Below are 13,850 nucleotides of genomic sequence, written 5' to 3' on the forward strand. Positions count from 1 at the left end.
GGCGAGTGTTGCACCAGTGGTCATGGGAGGGGGGTCGAATGTGCCCCCAACAGTCAGTGAAGGGGGTGTGTGCCCCTAATGGTCACGGGGGGAGTGAATGTGCTCCCAATGGTCACAAGGAGGAGAAGTGAACCTCCTAACAGTCATCAAGGGGGGTGAGTGTGCCCCCAGTAGTCATGGGAATGAAGGGCAAATGTGCCCCCAACGGTCATGGGGGGGTGAACGAGTACCCCAAAGGTCATGGGAGGGCAAGTGTGCCCCCAGTGGTCATTGAGGGGGGGCAAGTGTGCTCTCAACAGTCACTGGGGGGAGAGGGGGTGAGCGTTGACCCCAACAATCACAAAGGGGACAACCATGCCCTCCAACAGTTATGGGAGGACAAATGTACCCCCAATGGTTATGGGGGGGTGCCCCCAGTGGTCATGGGGGGAGCAAATGTGTCCCCAGAAGTTACAGGTGTGGGAGAGAATGTGCCCCCAACAGTCAGTCGGGGTGCTGAGGCAAAGGTGCGGAGCAGCGGAGCCCTCCCCGCCGCTGCTGCCCCAGAGCCAGGCAGCCTGGGGTGCAGAGGCAAAAGTGAAAATGGCTCCTTCCCTCGCCTCAGGGCCACGAGGGCGCGGAGGAGCTGCCGCAGCAGGGCAGAGGAAGCCGCAGCCAGCTCACAGGGGAAGTGGTCACCTCAGATTGGCCTCTAGGCACTTTGTAGCCGCACCAGCTCCGCGCTCCCACACCCAAGCCCGCTCTCCTGCCCAGCCTGCGTCCCCGGCCGGCCAGCTGCGGGGGTGTGCACCAGCATGGCGGCGCCCGGTGCCTCACCTTCAAATGAAAGCCAGAGAGAAACCCGCTCTGGGGTTGTGACACATTTTCAAGCCCTAAGTTTATACAGGGTCGGCTCTCAATAGAGCTGAAGAGGCATTTTTATCCAGCCATAGCTCCTGTCCGTGTGACACTTAACCAGTGAATTACATAATATAGGTAACATATGGCCCGTCTACATGTATTGCGTGCTTCATCAGTGAATTGTGTAATATAGGTCAGTGCTTCCCAACCTTTTTAGACCATGGACTGGGAAACCATGGACCGCAAGTGACTGTGGACCGGCAAACTGCAGTCCAGAAGTGACCGGCGCACTGTGGACTGACAGCCAACCCTTTTTTATACTAAGTATAAAACTCATGGCTGCTGGTCCGCAGTATGCTGGTCACTTCCAGACTTAGTCCAGCAGCCAAGCCTCCTGTGGACCAGCAGCCAACCTTTCGTGGCCCAGGGGTTGGGAACCTCTGATAGCAGTAGCATCCCATGAGTCCTACAGACTCTGGCAAGTGTAAAGCTCATGTATCAGGCTTTAGGAAAAGGCAGGTCTCCACTTTGGATAACCAGCCCCCTCCAGCTGCCTTGGGCTGGGTGTGGTTGTTAACCAGGATAGTAACACTTCTTTAAACACAGTGCTTCCCAGATAACTGGGGCTCCTACATGTGTATTTGTTTCTCTTTCCACGGGGGAGTAAGTAAGCAATATAAGCATTTGTGCCTGGGCACTACTGTCCATGCTGGAGAGGCTGTAAGCAGTACAGCCTTCTAGCATAGATGAGCTCTGCGCTGGTTTTCTACAAGCATCTTATACTGGGAAGAAATTTTAAGTAGAAAGAACAAATGGTTTTATGGGACCAGCATCAAAAGGGATTTTTCTATAGAGCTTGTTGAAACTCTGTTTCTCAAAGGCCGTAGAATCCTAGGCAGCGAGGGCTGAAAGGGACCTCAGGCGGTCACATCTAGTCCAGCCCGCAGCTCCAAGCAGGACCAGCCTCATCTACATCATCCTAGCCAAGGCTTTGTCTACTGCATCTTAAAAACCTCCAAGGATGGAGATGCTACAACCTCTGGGTAGCCCAAGTGCCTCACCACCTTCCTAGTGAGAAGTTTTTCCTTAATATCCAGACTCAGCTTCCCTTGGAGGAAGGAGGGCCCAAGTAACTATAGGCCCGTAAGCCTCACCTCAGTGCTTGGGAAGATCTTGGAGAGAATCATCAAGGAGGGCATCTGGGGGGGAGAGGAGGAGGCCTGCAGGGGAGACCATGCTCAGGGGCAATCAGCATGGGTTTATCAAAGGCAGGTCCTACCTGACCAACCTGACTGCCTTTTAAGACCAAGTAACTAATCCTTGGATGATGGTGTCTAGACTTTTAAGAAGGCCTTTGATGCTGTCTCACCTCATCCTCATCAATAAATTAAGCGACTGTGGCATTGATGCCTGCACAGTTGGATGGGTAAAAAAATTGCCTGATGGGGCACACCCAGAGAGTAGTAGTGGACAGGTTGTACTCAAACTGGAGAGATGTGAGCAGTGGGGTACCCTAGGGCTTGGTTCTTGGGCCTGCACTGTTTAACATCTTCATCAGCGACTTGGACGAGAGGGTGGAAAGCACGCTGTCCAAGTTTGCTGATGACACTAAGATGTGGGGCAAGGTGGACACACCTGAAGGGAGAGAAAGGCTGCAAACAGATTTAGACAGACTACAAAAGTAGGATGGGGTTCAACGTAGACGAATGCAGGGTGCTGCATCTTGGGAGAAGGAATCCACAGCACAGACAGGCTGGGGAGCTCCCCTCTTGAAAGCACAGAGGCGGGAAGGGATCTTGGAGTCATGTGGCAGGGGGTCAGGCTAGATGATCTGTTCAGGTCCCTCCTAACCCTAGCTACTATGAAACTGGAGCCCGTTGCTCCTTGTTCTGTCGTTTGCCCCCACTGAGAACAGTCCAGCTCCATCTTCTTTGCAACCTCCCTGCAGGGAATTGAAGCCTGCTATTTAATCAACCCTCAGTCTTCAGACTAAATAAACCCAATTCCCTCATTCTCTCCTCACAAGTCATGTCCACTAGTCCCCGAATCATCTTTGTCACCCTCCGCTGATTCTCTCCAACTTATCCACATCCTTTCGGTAATGGGGGGCCCAAAGCTGGACACAGGACTCCAGATGTGGCCTCCCCAGTGCCAAACAGAGGGGAAGGATCAGTGCCCTTGATCAGCAGGCAATGCTCCTACTGATGCAGCCCAGCATGCCATTAGCCTTCTTGGCAACAAGGGCACGCTGCTGGCTCCTATTCAGCTTTTTTCCCCTGTCACCCCCAGGTCATTTTCTGCAAAACTGCTGCCCAGCCAGTCACCCCAGCCTGCACCGGTGCATGGGGTTGCTCTGTCCAAAGTGCAGGACTTTGCACTTGCCCTTGCTGAACCTCATGTGGTCCATGGGAATGTTGATAGGATCTTCATTCCAGTGACATTTTTTAAACAGGTGGCTTTTAATTTTCTGCTGTTTTATTTCCTTTTCTATCATTTAAAAAAGTTTTTCTTATAGAGCTTGATCATTTAAAAAGCTAGCAGATTCTAAACTGATGCTTCTCTTTTTGAATTTTTACATACATAAAGCTTGAGCAAATGTTTGCATCACGCACCCCACTTATCCATTTTGTTATCATTTATTGCAGGCTAAATTTTTCTCTGGGTGGTGTGCTTCAATAGGGGCTTTTTTTTTCTTTTTTTTAAGTGCAAGCTAAATTGTTCTACTTTTCACCAGACCTAAAATTTTAACAGATGATTGCTAGCTGTCACTTTTTGAGCGCTATAAAGTAAATAGTTCACAGTCCATATTTTGTAATAGATGAAAACATCATCTATAAGGCCTGTAATAGTCAAAGTCCTGTGCCATAAAGGAGTTGAGGCTAGAAAACCTAATTGTTCCTTCTGTCCTTGTGTGAATCTAGGAACTGGTAAAAATATTTTAAAACTGTCTGAGCTGATGTAGGGGGAAAAAAAGATCTCTGCTTCCTGCAGTCCTCCACCCAATGATACACATGTCTCTTGCCAAGGCAACAACTTGGAAACACAGCTTGAGGTTTCCTGAGAAGGATGTCTGACAGAACAACTTTAATTATAATATATAAAAACAGTTTTGAAGGGGATGTTAAAAAGGGATGCACTATTTTTCATGCAGAAGCACACATCCTGACAATCTCTAGTCTTTTCATATCCAAATCTTTATCCCTACCAACTTCTTTGGCAGTATGGTAGAGTGTCTTAGACCACAGATATCAAATGTTAGCCCCACAAAGCTATATGTTCTGGCCCATTGGTCACTGGACCTGAACCCATGCACCTGCCTTGGCCCCAGCCTCATGTGCTGCACAGAGCGTGGGCTGGACTCAATGCCACATGCCTTGCATGCAGCATGCAGGCTGGATCCTGTGCTGCCTGCAGTGCTGGGTCCAGCTTGTGCTGCTGGCAGCGTGTACCCTGTGCCCGACCACATGTACTAGTGCGTGCACAGCAAGCCCTGGGGCCAGTGCGTGCTTTGCGTGGCTTGCGGGCTGGACCCCGCTCCCCAGGGGGCCAGTTCTGGTCCGTCTTGCAGCCTGGTCCAGCAACCTTCACCCTACCCATGGAGCCAGATGAGTTTGACACCCCCACCTTAGAGAATATATTTCTACAAGGAGTTAAATTTGCTCCTTTGCTACTAAAAGTAATGGCAGTTTTTCTGTTGTCTGAAATGGGAGCAGGAATAACCTTGTAATAGAGATTGTAATCTATTACAGCATGTTTACAATTTCTATTGTAAATCTAGACATTTATAGCTTTATAAATGTTTGTTCCCCTGCTTTCCTCCTATCCTTACAACTGTATATTCTGGTAGCCTCTAAATGAAGGCTATTATCTCACTGCCACTTGATCTCTCTCTACCTACTGCTTTCCCCCTTACCCCGCTTTGAAACTTGGATGTTATAGACTTAGCTTACATGACAAATGACTGAGGAAAAAGGAGCAGCTTTGTAATCTCCATTTTAAAAAATGGATCATAGTACATTGCTGTAAATGTAAAGCAATGGGATGATAATATAAAGGGATATCCCTTCCAAGTTTCTGTTTGAATTAAAATGGGCAAAGCTCTGATCAATGCAGTTTTGTGCCTTGCTTTCATAAACAGTAATATGACATTTTTCCAAATACTTTTTCTTTGCTCACAGAACTCTTGCTCGATTGATGTGTGTGCAGATATGCAGTCGACATTGTCTCAGATTCTTTACTGAAATTCAAAGGCAGGGTCACAAATGAAAAACCAAGGCGCTTGCGTCAGAGGCAGTAAAGTAGCTGCGAGTTCTTCCCACTGTTTGTAAAAACTACTCACTCTTCAAAAGCAGCAATATCCAAATAAGGTGCTGAAACACAAGACACAGACTTAGACATAAATGATACCTACCAGATCTGCCTACAGTTTAGCTACCAAGCCTGAAATGCTCATGGACTTCTGCCTTTTCTCTGACTGTAGCTAGAATGCTTTCTCTATGACACCATTAAACATTATATTTAGAATATAACTATCTGCAGTGCATCTGGCCAAATTCTTTACCCCGTTTGCTTTACTAGAGTAACAGAGCCCATCATTTCTGTTCATGAACAAGCTTTTATTTTTCAAACACATTATTTGCAAGTGCTCTAACTATTTCATGCAAACCAGTTTCACCTCACGTACTGTTCGCAAACTGGTCATATTGGCTATTCACAGTGAGTGGCTGGTAACCTAAATCATATGGTATTGCTTCGGTTACCTGATTGGATAACCAAAACAGGAAAATTGTGTAATGAATAGGCATGAATACCCATATTCACATGCAAATGCAGTTATTTATATGGGGTCAAGCAAAGCCCTAATTATTGACATGAACAAAAAACTCGTTTTACTCTAATGTTAATGAATAGCAAACTTAATGGGGCATGGACCTGGTCAAAGTGAATAGCTGATTGGAATCCTAACAAACGTTCACGACCGCTCCAGCTTGCCCAGTTCTAGATGTTCCCCTTCTGACTTGAGTTTATTCTTCAAGGGCAACGTTTCAGAAAAAATCCAAAAAAGGCGAGGAAAGAAGCAAGCCTTTCTCTATGGCACTTTTTGTGTTTTAAGCTTATTCCTCCCTATGCCATACCATTAAGATTTTGTTTGTGTGTTTGTTTTGCCCATACATAGCATGCTTCATCTGTGGATTTCAAAGTGCTTTAATCAGTCAATTAGGACTCAGAACCAAATTTTACTCCCCCATAAACATTTCCAAAAAAGCCATTATAGGGAATAAATTATAAAGCAGTACAAAGCACATTATTAGACAGCAGCTGAAAAAGTTCAAGCATGGGAATTAGAGCACTCAGCAGTATTCATAATTGTAATTATAACTATATAGAAGAAAGGTCTGCAGTTGTAAATGGGCCAGGAAATCTGGAATATGTATGCCTGTCTGACAAATACAGTGATCTACTCCTCCCCTAACAATGTCTCTGCTGCCTGTTGAAAACTTTCCCTCCAATGGAGTTGTAGCTTAGCCTTAGTACCCTCACACTGCAAATCTGCGCGTGTGCCAGGAGCACTGCAGCCTGTTTATATCTGCTGCTTTCCCATCTACAAGGGTATGTCTACACTGCCTCCGATCGACAAGGAACACCATTTTGTAACGGGAGAAAGCAGTATATAAACACTGGTCAGTAACAGCACGAAGAACTTATTCTTGAAGGTTGTAGAGGGGAAAAGTGGCAATTGCACCATCTATTTCCTGGCAGTTGGCTGGCACGGGGTATCAGAGGTACACAGCATTACAGATTAGAACTGAGCAAACATGACAGTCATCTGGAAAACCAGTTTCAGTTCATGAGAAAACTGAGGTTTTGGCATTTGGGTTTGTTCCATGCTGGGGTAAAATCAAGGTCGTCTAAAATTGTTTACACAAAAGTGGAACATCTCCAACAGGAAAGACTGAGGGAGGGAAGCAGTATCTGACAAAGTAGTTTGCAGGCTACGAAAGCTCAGGCCTCTCTGAACCAGTTAATCTGTAAGGTACCACCCTGCCTTGCCTTGTGCCAGGAAAGACTGAGAAAGTCCCAACCCAGCATAGCTAGTTGCCCAGTGGCTAGGGCCCAGCAGTGTAACGGAGTGGGCAGCAGCACCTGGCACCACCCTGAAGCCCTGGGCACTGCAGCTGGCTCCCCTGTAGTCAGTGCTGCACCATGCTTCACGGCTGCCCTGGAGCACAGTTGCCCTGCTACACCTCTGCTAGGGCCCAATTCAAAGTAGGGACTTCTTCCACATCCCATCTACCCTAACCTGCTTTCTCTCTCATTCTTGTTTTGAGCAGATATACCAGCCCATTGGAAAGAAACTTTCCCAACAAACTTCCATCAAAGGAAATCAGGAGTAAATTGGATGCTTATCTTGCTGGGATCCTATGACCCCAGCTGACTTCCTGCCCTTTGGGCGGGGGGCTGGACTCGATGATCTCCCGAGGTCCCTTCCAGCCCTAATGTCTATGAAATCTATGAATCTATGAAATATTACTTCAAAAAGCTTCCATTTTGCTGATTTTGGCATTTTCTAAAGAAAATAATTTTCTTGACCAGCTTAGCAAACATAGTAATTTGTGAATATGCTGGCTAAATCCAGCTTGTCGTCTTGTCCAGCCAAATCTAGTCCTTTATTTTTTTTATTTCTCTGCTTTACTGATGCTTGTTTGATTGTGCTCACCTGAATATTTGAACAGGTGCTTTTATCCTTGTGATCAACCATATTCATGACTGTGTATATATTTATGATCATTTCGTAGCCCTGCAGCAGGAAGGAAGCATGGTTTGTGGTAAAGGCACTGGACAGTGGTGTGAGAAACAGGGTTCAGCGTGATCTGGTGTCGCTGTGTTTTAACTTCCCATCTGCAAAACACCCATCTGTCTCTTTTAGCTTTTTAGGGCAGTGGTCTCCAAACTTTTTTGATTGTATACCCCTATCATTAAAAACTTTTGAGCACGCACCCCCAATATATGTATATGTATATAAATATAAATAAAAGTTCTAATATTTTCTTCCTGCACCCCAATGGATCATCGTGCGCATCCCCTGGGGTACACGCACCCCACTTTGGAGACCACTGTTTTAGGGCACAGACTTTCTCTTACTATATTTTGTACTGTATATAGAAAAACTGTGCCTTCATTACAGTCAGTGCCTGTACATACTACTGTAATAGAAATCATTCTTTATTCAATTTTGACAAATAAAGTCTACTAGAAAGACAATAAATCTAACTAGTACTTGCCTCTCCCAGTTTTTAAATGCATGGCCATGTACGTAATAATAATAATAATAATAATAATAATAATGCTCATGTGCGGCACTTTTCAGTAGCCCTCAGCAGCTCAGTCAGATGTCATGTTTTTTCTTGTGCAAAGGAAGTAAGGAAAAGATTTCAAATACCTTAATTTTCCAGGATCATTTATCTTCTATGGCTCTTTCTGTAAAAGGGCCCCATATCCCTTTCCCCAGAGATTCAAATCTCTAATGGTTTCTTCAGGTATTACTGCTCATTATAAAAGAGAACAGAAAACACACGGTGCAACTCAGATAACCAGACACCCAATGCCAAATATTAAGTACTCTTAATACTTCTTAGTTTCAGAGAATTCAGGACCAGAAAGATTACGGAGATCATCTAGGAGGGTTGGGATGTTGCTATAGCTGCGACAGTTCAGGGTAAGTAAACTAGAAGATCTGGTCCCTCATATCATCCAGTCCAATATCCTGCATACCTCCAGCCATTACATTTGACCCAGATTCCCCTAAACCCTCAAACTTCAGTTAACTTAAACTGTTAGTGTTGGTCTTCAGGAGACCAAACTGTGCCACAGACGGAGAACAAGAGAAACTGAGTGGCGAGACGTATATAGAACAGCGCAGGGCAATCTTTTTGGCAGATGTGCCACAAATTAGCACCACACCCTCCCCAAGCATCACTTCTATCTGCTGTGTCTCCCTGATCAGCTGTGCTTCCCTGGGCTCCCTTCCCTGGGCTCCGGGCCTGATCTGTCACTCTGTTTTCTGCTCCTTGTCCCCTGTCCGGTCTTCCTAGTGCTATACACACAAGCTGCCCATGCCATGTGTGGCACCTATGCCTAAGGTTGCCCACCCCTGGCCTAGATGATTCCAGCGGGCACTCATTCCATGCTGCAGAGGGAAGTGAGATTCCCTCTTCCTCTTTCTCTCTTTCCCCACCAAGCCCTTGCCATGATGACCTAGGAGAAGATTCCTTCCTGGTTCCAAATCTGGTGATCAATATAACATCTAGCATAAGAAGACACTCCTTATTGGGGTCCGGACACAGAGATTTTGCTGTAGTACCTTAACTTCATCCCATCTTGTTTCTAGCAATGGCCAATCTACAATGTTTCAGAGGAATGTGGGGAAAAAAAAATCAACCCAGAATATATCTAACTAATTGGGGACTGGAGAAGCAATCCCTGCTGGTGACTACCTGAAGCTCTGAAGCCTGAAGCTTCTTGTAAGCCATCATAATGCAGAGCTGCTAGTATTATGAGCTCATTGAGGGTAATAGAAGCAAACCTGTTTTCTGAATGGCCCACATAGCAAGGGGATGAAGTTAGGAATTCAGATTCCAGGCCAGACAAGGGCTGCAAGCTGCCACTATTCAGCCTGATACAGGTCATAAAATTCTCCCAGGAGGAATTAAAGCATAGATTTTTAAAAAGATATCTAATCTTGTTTTAAAGAGCCAAGCAATAGTGAATCCATGTCCTCCCCTGGTAATCTTTTCCATTGTTTAATTACCACCACAGCTAAGAAATCACATCATATTCCAAGGCTGAATTCATCTGACTTCAGCTTCGAGCTATAGGGTCTCATTATACTTTTGTCTGAAAGGTTAAAAAGTACCCCACTATCAGATGCCTTTTCCATGCGTGAGTACCTGCATACAATGATCAAATCCCCTCTCATCCTTCTCTTTGATAAGCTGAATAGTTTGAGCTCCTTAAATCTCACTTCATAAGATTTGTTTTCCAGTCCCAGAGATCATTGTTGTGGCCCCCCTTAAAAATCCCTCCAGCATTTCCACATCACAGACAATTCAGAAACAGAAGGGCCAAATTAAATAAATTGTTCTTCAGAAATAGCTGTAATGGCTCTTCACCTACTGTTTTTCTTTTTCTTTTTTCAGATATCATTTTTCTTCTCAAGTTAATCTTCATGCTGTCTTTTATCTTGTGGGTTCTCGCTCATATGGTGACCACATGTGTTGCCTTGCCTATACTGCTTCCCAAATAGTGAACGCTATAGCATTGAGTGCTGATGTCTGCTCAGAAGGGAATTAGTTGGGGACTTCCTCTGAGCCTCCTTGGGTCAAAGAGCCATTAGATTCACAGACTGAGAGGCTGAAAGGACTTGTCTAATTTGGTCAGTACTGTATACAGGGAATCTTAGGGATTCCTGAGCTGAGCCCACAATTTCTGTTTGAAGCAGCATTAGAAACAGGCTCCATCCCAACTTAAAGAATTTGCATGACAGAAAATCCCCTTCGTCCCTGTGCTTAATTATCCTTGCTGTTAAACAAATGCATTTTTTTTTTTGCCTGACTTCAGATTTCAGCCATTGGATCTTGTTGCAGCTAAATGTCAGTGTCCAGCAGCATCAGAAATCTTCTCTGTGTGCTGAAGGAAAGCATGCTCGGGACTCAGTTGGTTGCTCTCTTCCCCGACAGTGCCAGTGCTATCCCAGTGCTCGAGCACAGCTTCTCAAACCCTTTAACAGACTGAGCCACATCTGCAGAGATCTGTCAGATGGACACATTCCTCTCCCACTCAGTCACATGGACCATCTTTCTTCTCCATGCAGCAGCGTAACATCGCTGTGGCAACTACAGGACATATTAATACGAAAAATTAACATTAAGCTGCTATTCATTTAATTTTTAGTTGGGCTAAAGGAGGAAAGCCAGTTCTGCACCACCAGCCCTCTTTACCTGGACCACATTGGACTCTATGGACTAAGGAAGCATTTCCCATATTGTAGACTGCAACCTTTTTCAGGGGGTTTAAAAGGTTTCTAGGGATGGTACATGGCAATCAGTGGTGAGGGGAATCAGCATCTGAAGCAGGGGCACAAGAGTGGCCAGGCTTGACTATAGTGGAGCGTAAGCCCCATGAGCTTAGGACACACAGGACGAAGGCACAAGAAACATTCCAGCTACTCTCTGCAGAGGCCTCAGATCTCTCTACTCCAGACTGGACTCGAATCCAAATAAAAAAATCTCAGCCAGTCTCTGAAATGTCCTTGTGGATGTCTGTCAGCTCAAGCTCAACATGGCTAAAAAAGAGTTTTCCACCTCCCCTGTCCTCACTGCCTCCTCTCTTGATCACTGTGGATACCATCACTGTCACTCAAACCTCGCATAGTTGACTTAGATCTTTTTCTAGGTCTTCATTTCCAAGGTATGTTGCAGATTCTTTCCAAATAACTCTAGGATACAGCCTTTTCTTTCCATCTGCAGGGCTGACACTCTCTGCTCCTTTCTCTATTACCACAATGCCTTTTCTCAGGTCTCGTACCTCTCATATCCATTCAGAAGGCTGCTGTGAAGATCGTTTTCCTGGCTGGTTGCTTTGACCATATCACCAGCCTTTTCATGTCTTTCTACAGTCTCGCTCTCCTCTATCACAGAAGATGCTTGCCTTCACTTTCAGGGCCCTTCACAACTTTTCAACATGAACCTATTGCCTTTTGTTCTCTAGCAGAGGTCATCTCCTGCCTCTGCCTGGCCCATGCTCCTGGTCTCCCTCCTCTCTTGTTCAGTCTTCAGTCACCTTCACGCTTTGCAAACATCTGCAAAGCAGTTCCATTATCTGCCTTTAACGTCCTTTTTTCAGCTCTCCTTTGCCTTGAAGCCTACAAGAATCTGCTGCTGTGCTGCGACCAACACCAGCTGCGTAATGCCTCACTTTTTCCTTATACTTCTGCTGTCTGGATCCAGTTTCCTTGTGTTGTGCTTCAGCTGTAAGTCTTTGGAGATAGAGTCCTTTTCTTCTGTTTGTAGAGCCCTTAGCATCACAGGATCCTTTACTAGGCACACTAATAATATATTCAAGTAATCCTCACCACTCTGGTATTGAAGGGATGACATGATGGAGGTACTGGCTTTTGTTTGAAATATTAAAACCTTTCTGTGGCTTTTAAAAAAAAAAAATCCATGGAATTCTCCATAGGAAGTGGGGCACTGGCTTCAGTGCTCTAGTCAAATTCCACATCCTGTCTGCCTACAATTATTACCATAGAAGAGCATATTTAATGTCTGTATTGCATTATTCTCGCTATGTACTATTCAAGGGCTGCCATCTTCCACCCAAGAGAGTGCTGCATTTTGATGAGGTAATTCCTATAAGTAATCAATTTGTTGAGCTCTTTGGCTACCAGGGGCTGTATAAATGCCAGTTATAGCCATTTACTAGAAGATGATTAATTGCAGGGATTCAAGAGAAAGCCGATTCAAAACATACCTTATTACCAACCTCAAGCATTTCAAAATCTTGACTCACGGCCCCACGGAACAAAAGATTTGTTTTTTTAAATCTCATGACTTTTAAACCGACTCACCACCTGATTTCTGAGCTCTTGTAGTTTTTTCCTAGCTTTTCTCCATAAACAGGGTGGCTACCATTTACCTTAATTAAAGCTGAGAGTCCCACGTGTCTGAGAGCTGGAGCTTTAAGACACCCCCCCCACCAAATGTAATGAAACCAAGGCAGTTGACAGCAGTGGGTTATTAGAAAAATGACCCATAGATATCGTATTCACTGACTGTCAGCAAACTAATATCACAAATAATTTATTTGATGACTTGCTCCATCATCCACAGAGCTGGCCAAGCATCTATTTGTTGGGAAGCCAGTGAAAAAAAGTTAGTTAAATAAATTATTCATAAATGCTCTTCAACCACCTCTAGTGAGAACGCTGTGATGGGAACCAGAGGTGCTTGGAAGCCAAGGCATTCCAGCACTCCTCGCCCCGTGCTGCACAAACAAGACAGGCTTCAGCTACAGGAGAGAAGCAAGGCTCTCTTGTGCTCTGTCTAGGTTTCTAATACAGAGCCCATCACCATAGGACTCGCACTCCTATCTCCTTCCTGATGATCTACTCATGGTGACAAGTCAGTAACATGACAAGCATAGTGTCAGTGTAAATGCTGACATTGAGCACAGCAACTTGGAAGCAGCCACACCCAGAGCCAAGGCATTTACAGTGTTTTCCTCCATCACTCCCCGCCCCTCTCCTAGGATGGGCTTCACGCCCATGCCCTTCAGTGCTGAGCTGGCCTCTTCCACCGCTGCCGTGGTGGATGGGACTGGTGCGCAGAACTTGCTTACTTTTCAGGTGAGGCAGATGACGGTCATTTAAGAATCGTCTTACACTATTTTGTAAAGATCACCTGGAAGGAAGATTGGAGAGAGAAGAGGAGGCAAGTTTATTCCCAGATTCTTGGAACCAACAGATCCGGTCAGCCACCCTGAGCTCCACAGCACCAGATCAGACTGCTGGAAATAGCTGAGCTACCTTCAAGGTGGCTGCGTGGGTATGTCCCCACTACACTGCAGCCGTAGAAGTGCCTCTGGTGTAGACGCTACTGCCAGGAAAACCAGAACCCAAGCTTGAATTTTGATCTCTGGCATCTACAGAGCCGGGCTGCCAACAGCACTGAAACCTGTGTATTCCTGGGTTCCTGCCCCTGGACCTCAGACTGCATGCTTCCCAGGTTGCATTCCCACAGCAAGCTTTATTAGCGACACATACTGGTCCATTGGAGAAGTAGGACATCTCCAAAAGGGGAGTCCTGGTAGAAATGCACAACTAGCATCTGGAGAGGTATAACTCTGAGAAGCTTAAAGGAATCTGGAAAGATTATTTTTGAATATTTGGCAATCTAGTTGCAGCCTTTTAAACTCCTTGCACACTTATCTTTTCCTGTTCTCCCCCTCCCCTC

The sequence above is a fragment of the Crocodylus porosus genome, unplaced genomic scaffold, assembly GCF_001723895.1.
Source record: "Crocodylus porosus isolate Cpor-Errol unplaced genomic scaffold, CroPor_comp1, whole genome shotgun sequence".
NCBI lineage: Eukaryota > Metazoa > Chordata > Crocodylia > Crocodylidae > Crocodylus > Crocodylus porosus.